Source organism: Coregonus clupeaformis, unplaced genomic scaffold, assembly GCF_020615455.1.
Source record: "Coregonus clupeaformis isolate EN_2021a unplaced genomic scaffold, ASM2061545v1 scaf1271, whole genome shotgun sequence".
In the NCBI taxonomy this organism is placed as follows: domain Eukaryota; kingdom Metazoa; phylum Chordata; class Actinopteri; order Salmoniformes; family Salmonidae; genus Coregonus; species Coregonus clupeaformis.
In genome coordinates this window covers 110,420-125,492 of record NW_025534725.1, presented here as the reverse complement: position 1 = coordinate 125,492, position 15,073 = coordinate 110,420, and the positions used below count along the sequence as shown (strand labels likewise).

General features: G+C 49.2%; 1 pseudogene; it reads left to right on the top strand.

Annotated features, from left to right (window-relative positions):
• Window positions 1-7,503: 7,503 nt before the first annotated feature.
• On the top strand, window positions 7,504-12,923 carry LOC123486572 (annotated as a pseudogene).
• Window positions 12,924-15,073: the final 2,150 nt, after the last annotated feature.

The following is a 15,073-nucleotide window of genomic DNA, read 5'->3' as shown; positions in this document are numbered from 1 at the left end:
CTGACACTCTTAACTGTCATTATCTGCAACAGTAGTTGAATTTGACGTGAATTATTTCCTGTGTGATATTAACACTGTTAAGCTTATGAGACCTTTTTAGGGTTCTCAAGATTGCCTCCCACCCAGGTCCAAACACTTGCCAGCAGCTATTTTTAACCAGAGATTAAATTCAGAAACAGTGATACCCTCACCGTTTACAGTAAGTGGACTACTGTAGCCCTACAACTATTTTGAAAGACATATTTCTATTTTTAAAATGCTAAAATAAAATAGCTGGAATTACACCTGATATGACTTCGCAGATAAACTTTCAAGAAGCACCCATGTGCAAAATCTACAGTCATTTTCAATATGGTGCGATTTTCATAAGTGCTTTATAAACACAGGTCTTGCCAACTTTTTGATGGATGTTAGTTAAAATTATAGTGCAGGTGCAGTGAATTATGGGACAAGCCTACTCCTGGGCTGAAAAGCATTGTCAAGGCAAATCTCCTTTGAAAGTGCTTTCTTAGTAAATGAATATACTTAATCTGGGTCTGCAGCACATTGAACAATTACCCAGATCATGATGTAAATCAACCTCAATACAATACATTGCAGATTAGAATGTTCCCTAAATATACAATGTCACGATTTGACACCTGAGCTGAGACCTGCATAGGAGAGACTTTGAATTTATCTGAAAAATGTTGGCTGTCATGATTTGAAGCTAGAATCCTTAATTGTAACAATAACAAAGTGGTTGCCCCGCCTTTGTTTTGGCAAAAGCTGAGGGTTGGGCCTGGAGAAATGTAACCACTCAAATTCATAGACAGAGCTATGGATGCAAGGACTGACCATCCATGATATCAAAATAATAGTTTTAACCATGTTTTGAGGCTGTACAGTGTTTGTTTACATTTATGTTGTTTACAAACATTGGCATAAAACAAGCTAATATTTGGGGTTCTGATGGGGCACAATAGTTAATCAAAGCTCATCAGGCATATACACTGAGTATACCAAACATTAGGAACACCTTCCTAATACTGAGTTGACTCCAATGCTTCCCACAGTTGTGTCAAGTTGGCTGGATGTCCTTTGTGTCACAGTTCCCTCAGCCAGAACCCAAAAGCAGACCAGGACAAGGAGAGTTGAACGAAGGTGAGGGTTTATTGGATACAACAAAAAGGTGCAGTATAATCCAGGGACAGAGCGGGCGGCGTGGTTGAGTAGTTGGGGGTGCAGTCTGGGTCCAGTGATGGCTCGGCAGCCGCCGACCATCAGGCAGAGGTGGAGTGAAGGTTCCGGACGTGTGACTGCAGGTGGAACAAAAACGGAGGTAAGAACACAAAACTCAACAAAGTACAAAATAACAAAACTCACGCAAGATACTCTTAAACTGATACACAGTACACCTACTGTTCATGGCTAACGATCCGGCAGGAACTGGATGTTGGGCCAGAGCCCTAAGAAAGGTGCTGATTAGGCCCAGGTGTGCAGATTGCTAACAGGAATCAGGTGCGGAAACCAGAGCGCTCCCCGAGCGTTCCCGAACCCTCGGGAAACTGGAGACTACGACCAGACCCCGACTCAGACAGCCGGGATCGTTACAGTACCCCCCTCCGACGAACGCCACCGGGCGGACTCCCGGAGCGCCAGGATGGAGGCGGTAAAAGTCCCTGATGAGATCCGCATCTAGGACCTGTCGCCGCGAATCCAACTCCTCTCCTCCGGACCATACCTCCCAGTCCACGAGATACTGGAAACCCCGGCCCCGCCGTCTGGCATCCATAATGCGACGCACCGTGTAGGCAGGACCACCTCCGATCATCCGAGGAGGAGGAGGAGGAGGCGGAGGAGGCAACAGAGGACTGAGGAAGACAGGCTTGAGGCAGGAGACATGAAAAGTGGGATGGACTCTGAGCGTCCTCGGTAGTTTGAGTCGCACGGCCACTGGATTGATCACCTTCTCCACCACAAACGGACCAATAAACTTCGGTAACAACTTCCTAGACTCAGTCCGTAACGGAAGATCCCGTGTGGCCAACCAAACCCCTATCTCCGATGGTATAGGTGGGAGCGGGGATCCGGCGACGATCCGCCTGGAGCTGATACCGGTCCGAACCTCTAAGGAGTGCCTTTCTGGCCCGATGCCAGGTCCGGTGGCAACGCCGAATATGGGCCTGAACAGAAGGCACTGAGAGCTCCTTCTCCTGAGAAGGGAACAGGGGAGGTTGGTAGCCATACAGGCACTGGAAGGGGAGACATCCCAGTGGCCGATGTAGGGGAGAGTATTGTGGGCATACTCAACCCAAGGCAACTGAGAGGCCCAGGAGGTGGGGTTGGAAGAGACCAGACAGCGTAGCGTGGATTCCATCTTCTGGTTGGCTCTCTCCGCCTGACCATTGGATTGGGGGTGAAAACCAGATGTGAGACTGACTGTAGCTCCAATGGCCAAACAGAAGGACTTCCAGACAGCAGAGGTAAACTGAGGGCCACGGTCGGAAACGATATCACTGGGCAACCCGTGGACCCTGAAAACCTCCCTAACCAGGATCTCGGACGTCTCCGAGGCAGAGGAAAGCTTGGCAATAGGCACAAAGTGGGCGAACTTGCTGAATCTGTCCACGATAGTCAGAACGACCGTGTTCCCCTCAGAAGCGGGCAACCCCGTGACGAAGTCCAGGGCCAGATGCGACCATGGACGCCGGGGAATAGGAAGGGGATGAAGTAGTCCAGAGCTGGGCCGATTGGTACTCTTATTCTGCGCACACACTGGACAGGCAGCAACAAAACCCCGAGTATCCTCGGCCATGGCAGGCCACCAAAAACGTCTGCGAAGAAACGCCATCGTCCGAGCCACGCCGGGGTGACAAGCCATCTTGCTGGCGTGGGACCATTTGAGGACAGCAGGACGAACAGACTCAGGCACAAACAACCGACCGGGTGGACCGTTACCGGGACCGGGCTGAGTCCGAAGGGCCGCCAGCACCTCCTCCTCAATCTTCCACATCACTGCTCCCACGACGCAGTGCCGGGGGAGAATAGTCTCGGTCTTGGACCCACTCTCCTCCGTCTTGGAGAACATCCGGGACAAGGCGTCCGCCTTGCCGTTCTTAGATCCAGGTCGGAACGTCAGGGCAAACTTGAATCGTCCGAAAAACAACGCCCACCTGGCCTGGCGGGGAGTTGAGACGTTTGCCGATTGCACGTAAGCAAGATTCTTGTGGTCAGTCCAGACAATAAACGGTTGCTCCGCCCCTCCAACCAGTGGCGCCACTCCTCCAAGGCAAGTTTCACCGCGAGAAGCTCCCGGTTACCCACATCGTAATTCCTCTCCGCAGGCGAAAGGCGACGAGAGTAGTAGGCGCAGGGATGGAGTTTACTGTCCGTGGAGCATCGCTGCGACAGGATGGCGCCAACTCCCACATCAGACGCGTCCACTTCAACGACGAACTGACGGGCCGTGTCCGGTTGAGAGAGAATCGGTGCGTTGGTGAATCGCCTCTTCAAATCCAGAAACGCTTCGATCCGCCTCGGATTCCACTTGAAGGTCCTGATGCTGGAAGTCAAGGCAGTTAATGGAGCGGCCACACGGCTGTAATCCCGGATGAATCTGCGGTAGAAATTCGCAAACCCCAAAAATCTCTGGAGCTGCAATCTCGTACCGGGCCGGGCCCATTCCAGAACCGCTCTAACCTTCTCCTGGTCCATCCTAATCTCACCCCTGGAGATGATGTACCCGAGAAAGGATGTCGTGTGGGCGTGAAACTCGCACTTCTCGGCCTTCACGAACAGGCGATTCTCCAATAATCGCTGCAGAACCTGCCGGACATGCTGGACGTGGTCGGAAGGTTCCTTCGAGAAGATCAGAATGTCATCCAGGTAAACAAACACGAAGAGACCGATCATATCTCTCAGGACGTCGTTCACCATACTCTGGAATACCGCTGGAGCATTGGTCAGTCCAAACGGCATCACCTGATACTCGAAGTGCCCCATCGGTGTATTGAAACCCGTCAACCACTCGTCCCCCTCTCTGATCCGGACCAGGTGATACGACATTGCGTAGGTCTAACTTGGTGAACACCGTAGCACCCTGTAAGGAGTCGAAGGCAGAACTCATCAAGGGCAGGGGATACTTGTTCTTGACCGTGATGTCATTCAACCCCCGATAATCAATACACGGTCGAAGAGAGCCATCCTTCTTTCCCACAAAGAAGAATCCTGCCCCCAGGGGTGATGACGAGGGACGAACGAGACCAGCAGCTAGGGACTCCTTGATGTAGGTCTCCAACGCCTCACGTTCAGGTCGGGAGATACTGTATAACCTTCCCTTGGGGTAGACAGCTCCAGGAACCAGGTTGATGGCACAATCATATGGTCGGTGGGGAGGAAGTGACAGAGCCTTCTGCTTACTGAAAACTTCCCCCAAATCGTGATATGTCTCGGGAACCAGGGACAAATCTGGGGGTTTAGCCTCAATCACCTGACTGGGAACCGAATGGGGGCAGGCAGTCTTGAGACAGTTAGCATGACAATCAAGGCTCCAACTCGTTACCTTGCCCGTCGCCCAATCGAACGTGGGATTGTGTTCCTTCAGCCAGGGGTATCCAAGGACCAGAGGAACATGGGAAGACGGCAGAATGAAAAATGAAATCATCTCCGAATGATTCCCCCGACAACCGCATCTTAACCGGGTTCAGTCCTCATCGTGATACGTGCCAGACTACTGCCGTTCAGAGTGGTCGCTTCAATGGCTTCCGGCAATTGCTCCTTGGAAAGCCCCAGCTGTTCCACCAACTCGGCATCAAGAAAGCTTCCATCGGCACCTGAATCGATAAAAGCGTTAGCGCTAAGCTCTGATTCCTGTTCACAAGGGTAGCCGGGAAGCGGGGTCTGACAGAGGTACTGAGAGGTTGAAACTGGCTCGCTAAAAGTCCTCCCAACTTTAGCTGAGCCGGGCAGTTTGACGACCGCCGGGAACAAGTGGAGATGTAATGTCGAGCGACCACAGTAGAGGCAGCAGTTGGTCTTACGTCTAGGTTGACGCTCCTCCTTGGTTAACCCGTGCCGCCCCACTTGCATGGGTTCAGAATCGGAAGAGAGGTCCTCTCTACTAATCCTTAGTGGTGGAGAATGATCGACGTGTTCTGGTCCACCACCCGATCCGACTGGGAACTGAGAAGCTGATCGATTGGACGGACCCCATTGCTTCTCCCTCCTTCGCTCTCGGACTCGATTATCCACCCGAATAGACAAGGCTACCAAGCTGTCCAGGTCACTAGGCTCCGGATAGGAGATCAACTCATCCTTGAGCTGCTCCGACAGGCCCTGGTAAAAGGCCGCTTGCAAAGACTCCTCGTTCCACCCACTCTCCACAGCCAACGTCTTGAACTCGATCACGAAGTCGGCCACGCTGCGAGTTCCTTGGTGAAGAGAAAACAGACGCTAGCTGCGTCCCTCCCTCGGACGGAATGGTCGAAGAGCTTCCTCATCTCGGCCGTGAACCCCTGGTATGAAGCCATGCAGGGATCCTGTCGTTCCCAAACGGCTGAAGCCCACTCCAGCGCTCGACCACGCAGCAACTCAATCAAAAAGGCTATCCTAGCCTTGTCAGTGGCATAAGAGTAGGGCTGTAGATCGAACACTAATCCACACTGCATAAGGAAGGAACGGCATCTTCCCAGCTCCCCCTCATATTTATCCGGTGTCGGCACCTTGGGCTCACGGAGGGACACAACTTCAGAAGCGGCAGGCGAGATGGGTGAAACCGGTAGTGAGTCCTCCACCGGACACTGGCGTTGGTTCTGGACCTCCGTCAGGCCGGTAGAAAGGTTCCGAACTGACAACGCGATCTCCTGTAGTACCATGCTATGATGGCCCAACATCTTCTCCCTGCTGGGTAATGGCATGGCGAACAGAGTCCAGGTCCGCTGGGTTCATAATTGGCCGGATCGTTCTGTCACAGTTCCCTCAGCCAGAACCCAAAAGCAGACCAGGACAAGGAGAGTTGAACGAAGGTGAGGGTTTATTGGATACAACAAAAAGGTGCAGTATAATCCAGGGACAGAGCGGGCGGCGTGGTTGAGTAGTTGGGGGTGCAGTCTGGGTCCAGTGATGGCTCGGCAGCCGCCGACCATCAGGCAGAGGTGGAGTGAAGGTTCCGGACGTGTGACTGCAGGTGGAACAAAAACGGAGGTAAGAACACAAAACTCAACAAAGTACAAAATAACAAAACTCACGCAAGATACTCTTAAACTGATACACGTACACCTACTGTTCATGGCTAACGATCCGGCAGGAACTGGATGTTGGGCCAGAGCCTAAGAAAGGTGCTGATTAGGCCCAGGTGTGCAGATTGCTAACAGGAATCAGGTGCGGAAACCAGAGCGCTCCCCGGAGCGTTCCCGAACCCTCGGGAAACTGGAGACTACGACCAGACCCCGACTCAGACAGCCGGGATCGTTACACTTTGGGTGGTGGACCATTCTTGATACACATGGGAAGCTGTTGAGCGTGCAAAAACTATCAGCGTTGCAGTTCTTGTCACACTCAAAACCAGTGCACCTACTAGCACCTATTACCACACCCAGTTCAAAGGCACTTATATTTGTTTGTCTTGCCCATTCACCCTCCGAATGGCACACATACACAATCTATGTCTCAATTGTCTCAAGGCTTAAAAATAATTTTGTAACCTGTCTCCTCCCCTTCATCTACACTGATTGAAGTGGATTTAACAAGTGACATCAATAAGGGATAATAGCTTTCACCTGGATTCACTTGGTCAGTCTATGTCATGGAAAGACAATGTTTAGTATGCTCAGTGTATAAGTTGTATTCTTGAAGAATCAATGGGTATATATAATTAATTTATAAGTCCAAAAATGTATTTAGCAACTAAGGATTCTAGCTTTAACTCACACTGCTAGAAATATGTGTATTAACATAATAACAATGATAACACAATTACTATTGCTTTTGGGAGCTATAAGCATCTGAGCACCTCGCCCCCTGATCTCAACAGCAGCCCTTTCAGCTGACCTTTGACCCGAGCCACCGTGCATTTCATGGTCCTGGAGTGGCCTAGCCAGTCTCCAGATCTCAACCCCATAGAAAATCTTTGGAGGGAGTTGAAAGTCCGTGTTGCCCAGCGACAGCCCCAAAACATCACTGCTCTAGAGGAGATCTGCATGGAGGAATGGGCAAAAATACCAGCAACAGTGTGTGAAAACCTTGTGAAGACTTACAGAAAACGTTTGACCTGTGTCATTGCCAACAAAGGGTATATAACAAAGTATTGAGAAACTTTTGTTATTGACCAAATACTTATTTTCCACCATCATTTGCAAATAAATTCATTAAAAATCCTACAATGTGATTTTCTGGAAAAAGAATTCTCATTTTGTCTGTCATAGTTGACGTGTACCTATGATGAAAATTACAGGCCTCTCTCATCTTTTTAAGTGGGAGAACTTGCACAATTGGTGGCTGACTAAATACTTTTTTCCCCCACTGTATGTCCACACAGTGAAGGAATTCTGTGACAGGCATTCAAGGTGGATCCTGCAGAGAAAAGCCAAACAATCCAAGATGAAGAACATCAAGGAAATGGCAGACAGAATCAACCTTAAATACGGCTGAGTCTTGAATGCAGAAGACAAGACCAAGGCATTAGGAGAGTTCACAAAAGACTATCTTACCCAGGTGACTGCAAACCGTAGGCTTAAGGAGCTGGAGAAGGAGCTGGAAGCTGTACTGAAGGACACTCTCAAGGGGCTGGAGGAGCTGGACTGCTTCATGGACGCTGTGGAGAGGCTGATGGTCACCTCTCTGTTTGTATTTGCTGATGAAAAGCGGTTGTGTCCTCTGCCTCAGGGGAGGGAACCAGCAAGAGTCCAAGCTGTCATCACCTCTGCTAGAATGGCTTGTCCTCTCCTCATCCACTTTAAGAGGGATGCTTCGGCCTTCTTTTCCCCATGCCTCTGTGACACTCTGGCTCTATGGACTTTGATTTTGAGCCAGGGTTGTTCATTTCACTTGGGTGTATTTCTATGTTGGTTAGTCTAGGTTGTTTTTTCTATGTTTGGTCAATGACTCCCAATCGGAGGTAACGAGTGTCAGCTGTCGGCTCGTTATCTCTGATTGGGAGCCATATTTATACTGTGTGTTTTCACCTTGGGGTTGTGGGTTTTTGTTCCATGTTTCTGTCAGTGTTACAGAGGACTTCACTATCGTCATTTGTTGTTTTTTGGGTTGCTTTATTTAATAAAGTCATCATGTTCACTCCACGCGCTGCGTATTGGTCCGCTTCTTCAGACGATCGTGACAGAAAAACCCACCACAAGAGGACCAAGCAGCGTAACAAACGGCAACAGGACCTACCTACACAGGATTTATGGACGCCTCCAAAGGATTCGTGGACATGGGAGGAGATACGGGCTGGAAAGGGTCCTTGGGCACAACCGGAGGAATATCACCGCCCTCGTGAAGAGCTGGAGGCAGCTAAAGCAGAGAGGAGGTGGTATGAGGCGGAAGCACGGAGGCAAGGCTGGAAGCCCGGGAGTACTACCCAAACATTTCTTGGGGAGGAAGCGCCGGGTAAGGAGAAAACGCTGGTGGATGTCCTCCTCGGTTGGGGACAGATAACGCAGGAGGAGGCCGTCCGGTACCGGAGGGCGATGAAGGGGGAGAACCTGGCAGGAGAGGAGCAACGACAGCAGCAGGGCCATCGTCGGAAGGACGGGGAGGCAACCCCAAAAAATTTTTTGGGGGGGCACATGGCTTGGGCGCCTGAACTGCCCGTCTGCTCAACGGCGCCTGTACGGCCCGTCTGCCCTATGGCGCCTGAACTGCCCGTCTGCCAAGCGCTGCATAAGCCGCCCGTCTGTACTGAGCCTGCAAAGCCGCCCGTCTGCCATGAGCCTTCAGAGCCGTCCGCCAGACCGGAGCCGCTAGAGCCTTCCGCCAGACAGGAGCCGCTAGAGCCTTCCGCCAGACAGAATCATACACCAGCGATGGAATCAGCAGGAGCCGACGCAGCCCGTGCAAGACTGGAAGCCCAGGTTCGGGTCCAGCAAGAGCAGCTCCTGCAGATGGGAACCGCCCTGCGGGAGGTGATGACCACTCTCCGAGGCTGGGGTCCGCCTCCACCGCCAGCCGCCCAGCCAGCACCGTCAGCCAGCCACGAGCAGCCAGATCCGTCAGCCAGCCGCGAGCAGCCAGATCCGTCAGCCAGCCATGAGCAGCCAGATCCGTCAGCCAGCCATGAGCAGCCGGATCCGTCAGCCAGCCATGAGCAGCCGGATCCGTCAGCCAGCCATGAGCAGCCAGATCCGTCAGCCAGCCATGAGCAGCCAGATCCGTCAGCCAGCCATGAGCAGCCAGATCCGTCAGCCAGCCGCGAGCAGCCAGATCCGTCAGCCAGCCACGAGCAGCCAGACCCGTCAGCCAGCCAAGAGCCGTCCAGCCAGGATCCGCCAGAGCCGTCCAGCCAGGATCCGCCAGAGCCGTCCAGCCAGGATCCGCCAGAGCCGTCCAGCCAGGATCCGCCAGAGCCGTCCCAGCCAGGATCCGCCAGAGCCGTCCAGCCAGGATCCGCCAGAGCCGTCCAGCCAGGATCCGCCAGAGCCGTCCAGCCAGGATCCGCCAGAGCCGTCCAGCCAGGATCCGCCAGAGCCGTTCAGCCAGGATCCGCCAGAGCCGTTCAGCCAGGATCCGCCAGAGCCGTCCAGCCCGGATCCGCCAGAGCCGTCCAGCCCGGATCCGCCAGCCAGCCAGGATCCGCCAGAGCCAGCCAGCCAGGATCCGCCATTTAGTCCGGAGCTGCCTCTTAGTCCGGTACTGCCCCTTAGCCCGGTGCTGCTCCTTAGCCCGGTGCTGCCCCTTAGCCCGGTGCTGCCCCTTAGGCCGGTGCTGCCCCTTAGGCCGGTGCTGCCCCTTAGTCCGGTGCTGCCCCTTAGTCCGGTGCTGCCCCTTAGCCCGGTGCTGCCCCTTAGTCCGGTGCTGCCCCTTAGCCCGGTGCTGCCCCTTAGTCCGGTGCTGCCCCTGAGTCCGGTGATGCCTCTTGGTCCAGTGCTGCCCCTTAATCCTGTGGGGTTTAGTTGGGGGGTGGTCATGTGGAGGAGGTTACACAAGCGGGTAGTGACTATGGTGGGGTGGGGACCACGACCAGTGCCTGAGCCGCCACCATAGACAGACGCCCACCCAGACCCTCCCCTAGACTGTTTGCTGGTGCGCCCGGAGTTCGCACCTTTAGGGGGTACTGTGACACTCTGGCTCTATGGACTTTGATTTTGAGCCAGGGTTGTTCATTTCACTTGGGTGTATTTCTATGTTGGTTAGTCTAGGTTGTTTTTTCTATGTTTGGTCAATGACTCCCAATCGGAGGTAACGAGTGTCAGCTGTCGGCTCGTTATCTCTGATTGGGAGCCATATTTATACTGTGTGTTTTCACCTTGGGGTTGTGGGTTTTTGTTCCATGTTTCTGTCAGTGTTACAGAGGACTTCACTATCGTCATTTGTTGTTTTTTGGGGTTGCTTTATTTAATAAAGTCATCATGTTCACTCCACGCGCTGCGTATTGGTCCGCTTCTTCAGACGATCGTGACAGCCTCCTCAATGTGGAGGTGCTGTATGTGTACTTGGAAAATTACATACACATCTCTGAACAGCTGTGTGAGATAATCGGATTGGGAAAAATTTAAGTGGAAATCAGTTTAAATGATTTAACCCAATAATCAAATCAAATGATCTATCCTTTTATTTATTTATTTTCAGTATGGTTTCAGACATACAAGTAAGATAATTTATATTATTATGTAACATTAGCAACCTCTGCTGTTGCTGAAAATGCTTTATAAATAGTTTTTGATTATCATTATTAGAAAAACATTCAGCAGAGAGAAGAATGACTTCTTGATGATTGACACCAGCACTGAACTGAATGAAACGTCCATGCAGACCATGTTTAACCATTTGCGCCATTTGAGTGATATCAGGTAAACCTTTCCTGTTTCGGTTTTATGTTACATTTTCAAATACTAGCTCACTAACATTCATCGATTCCAGCTACATGTTTCAATGTCTCTAATGAAAAAGTGGAATATGTTTCGACTGCTAGGATGGACCAGCACCTCAGACTGACGTTCCTGTTCCAGGAGTCTGCCCTGTGCTTCATTGGTCTGTTCAGTCAGCGCCACTCCAGAATGCTGGACTTTCTAATAGAGCTGGTGCAGAGTTCAAGTGCAGAACTCCAGAGATTTTCAGGAACAGTGATATCCTCACCTCTTACAGTAGACTACTGTAGCTCTACAACTATTTTCATTCACAACTTTCTAATTTGAAAACACTAAAATAGCTGGAATACACCTATGATTTAGTAGATTAACTTGTGCAGAAATCTATTAACTAGATCGATCTTTTCAATATGGTGTCATTTTCATAGCCTAAATGCTTTGTGATCGATGAGTTGTGCGTTCCAAGATGCCGTTCTGCACACCACTGCGCTGTTATTTGCCTGTTTGTGGCCAGCCTGTTAGCTTGCATGATTCTTGTCATTCTCCTTCGACCTCTCTCATCAACAAGCTTTTTTCACCCACAGGACTGCCGCTGACTGGAGGTTTTTTGTTTGTCGCACCATTCTCAGTAAACCCTAGACACTGTCATACACATCTCTGAACAGCTGTGTGAGATAATGGGATTGGGAAAAACGTAAGTGGAAATCAGTTTAAATTATTTACCACGATATTCAAATCAAATCAAAATACTTCAGTATGACATCATATACATTTTTGCTAAAATCTTATCTATTTGTTCTCAGTATAGTTTCACACAAAATCTATTTTAGTATAGTATTATCAAGTATTATCTCATATAAAAAATGTAAGTGCTCTGAAAGAGATTGAACCATGTTACATGTATGGGCCCTCTGTTGTTGCTGAAAAGCATTATCATTAGAAAATCATTTTGTGGAGAGAAGTCTGACAAAATCATTGACATCAGCACTGACGTGAATGCAAAATCCATGCAGACCATGTTTGACCATTTGAGCCATTTAAGTGATATCAGGTAAATCTCAGTTTAAGTTCTATACGTAATTTTTCAGATTCTGGTCACTAATACTGACGGTGCACATTGCTAATCATTCATTCAAAGATTCCAGCTACATGTTTCAATGTCTCTAATAAAAAAGTGGAATATGTTTCGACTGCTAGGATGGACCAGCACCTCAGACTGACGTTCCTGTTCCAGGAGTCTGCCCTGCATTTCATTGGTCTGTTCAGTCAGCGCCACTTCAGAATGCTGGACTTTCTAAAAGAGCTGGAAAAGAGAGCTGTCAAACTAGAAGAGATGAAGTTCGGGTCTGATATCTCCAGTGTGGTAGGCAGTGCAGTGGGGGTGACAGGAGGGGCTCTGACCATAGCAGGCCCTGTTACTGCTGGGCTGTCACTGGGGCTCATCATCGCAGGGATTGGAATGGGTGTGACCAGTGGGGTCAACGGTCTAACCACCGGTGTCACAGAGATAATGTTTTTAACATATACCACAGCAAGGAAGCCAATATAGTCTTTCAACATTTCATAAAGGACATGCAAATACTCCGGGGGAGTCTGGAGAAGGTGGCAAGCAGAATTGTTTTTGTTGTGGGGCATAACAGGGTGGCATTAGTGGTTGGGGCGATTATGGGCAAAGGTGGCATGAGTTTAGGAAAGAAGATCAATGACATAGTGAAAGAATCCACTGAAATAAGGGCCTTAATGGGAAAAGGCAGAATGAGTCAGAGAATCCTGGAGAAACCATTTTACCTCGTGAGGGAGATAGAGACCCTGGAGCTGCCTGTGGAGAAGATGGGACTCCTGGAGCCGCCTGTAAAGGAGACAGAAAAAGGTATAAAACTAAAGTTAAATGCTTTTGCCCTCAAACTGCCACTTATATAGGGTGTCAAAAAGGCCTTTGAGCGGACCAGCGTAGTGATGATAATGACAATGGACCTACATGCATACAGTCTCTTCACTCTGTCCAGCTCACTAACAATCACAGAAACAAAAGCTAGACAGTCAGGGAGCATCGACAAGTCCAAAAACATAGGACTATTGCAGTGTGGCCCTCAGACTTCGTTAAAGACTCAATGTGGCCCACAGGGAAAAATTAGTTTTTCAACCCTGCTATACGGCAATGTTAAGTAATATTATTTGCTTGCATTAGCAAAAAACCTAGTTCCACTGAGTCTTACTTTCACCAAACGGACATTGCCATTGGTTAATTCATCGCTTTCCTCCAAAAATGTCTCTAGGTTTTTGTGGCTGGATACGAGCATGGTGTTGCGGTTGCTGTTAGCATGTGAAATTGAGAAAATGAAGCCTGGAAACCGGCCTCTTCGACTTCAGAGTTTCTCCTGTGCATCGCTTATCCTTGTTTTTCTTTGTGTGGATTATAAAATGACTGTGGATTGGTTTATAAAATGGATAATTATTATGATAAGAAGTTACTCAGATTTATGAATTGAAGAGAACTACATTGTTATCAATATTCATTTAAGATAATTACATCTACATTCAAACTGACCTTTTATGGGCTGCGTTCACCAGGGCACAACGTTGTGGAACATTCAGATAGAAACATAGTATGTAGAACAAACATGCGTCTCTGACATGTAGAATATGGAATCACTATCTACAGAGCCTTCAGAAAGTATTCATACCTCTTGACTTATTCCATATTTACAGCCTGAATTCAAAATGGATAGATCTGTTTCTCACCCATCTACACACAATACCCCATTATGACAAAGTGAAAACATGTTTTTAGAAATGTTTGCAAATGTATTGAAAATGAAATACAGAAGTCTCCTTCACATAAGTATTCACACCCCTTTGTTATGACAGTCCAAATTGAGCTCAGGTGCATCCAATTTCCTTTGATCATCCTTGAGATATCACTACAACTTGATTGGACTCCACCTGTCTAGAAAGAAACACACCTGTCTATGTGGTCCCACAGTTGACAGTACATGTCAAAGCATAAACTATTCCATGAAGTCCAAGGAACTGTCCGTAGATCTCTGAGATAGAATTGTGATGAGGCATATATCTGGGAAAGGGTATAAAACAATTTCTTGAGTGTTGAAAGTTTCCGAGAGCACAGTGGTCTCCATCATTGGGAAATTGAAAAAATATGGAACTACCCAGACTGCCTAGAACTGGCCATCCGAATAAACTAAGCAACTGGGCAAGAAGTACCTTGGTCAAGGAGGTGACCAAGAACCCAATGACCACTCTGACAGAACTACAGAGTTCCTTGGCTGAGATGGGAGAACCTGCCAGAAGGACAACAGTCTCTACAGTACTTCACCAATCTGGGCTTTATGGGAGAGTGGCCATATGGAAGCCACTCCTGAGAAAAAGGCCCATTACAGCATGCCTGGAGTTTGAAAAAAGGCATGTGAAAGACTCATAAGGCAAAAAATTCTGTGGTCTGATGAGACAAAATGTTTACTATTTGGCCTGAATGCAAAGCGCTATGTCTGGAGAAAACCAGGCACAGCTCATCACCCGTCTAACACCATCCCTACTGTGAAGCATGGTGGTGGCAGCATCATGCTATGGGGATGCTTTTCAGCGGCAGGGACTGGGAGACTGTTAAGGACAGAGGGAACAATGGATGGAGACAAATACAGACAAATCCTTGATGTGATCCTGCTTCAGAGTGCAAACAACCTTAGACTGGGGTGAAGATTTATGTTCCAACAGGACAATGACCCCAAGCATACAGCCAAAGCAATACTGGAATGGCTTCAGAACAAGAATGTAAAAGTCCTTGAGTGGCCCAGCGAAAGCCCAGACTTGAATCCCATCAAATCTTTGGAAAGACCTGAAGATTGCTGTTCACTGCTGCTCCCTACCTAACTTAACAGAGCTTGAGAAAATATGCAAGGAAGAATGGGAGAAAGTCCCAGAATCTAGATGTGCAAAGCTGACACAGACATACCCAAGACGACTCAAAGCTGTAATCGCTGCCAAAGGTGCTTCTACAAAGTATTGACTCAGGGGTGTGAATACTTATGTAAATTAGGTATTTCTGTCCTACA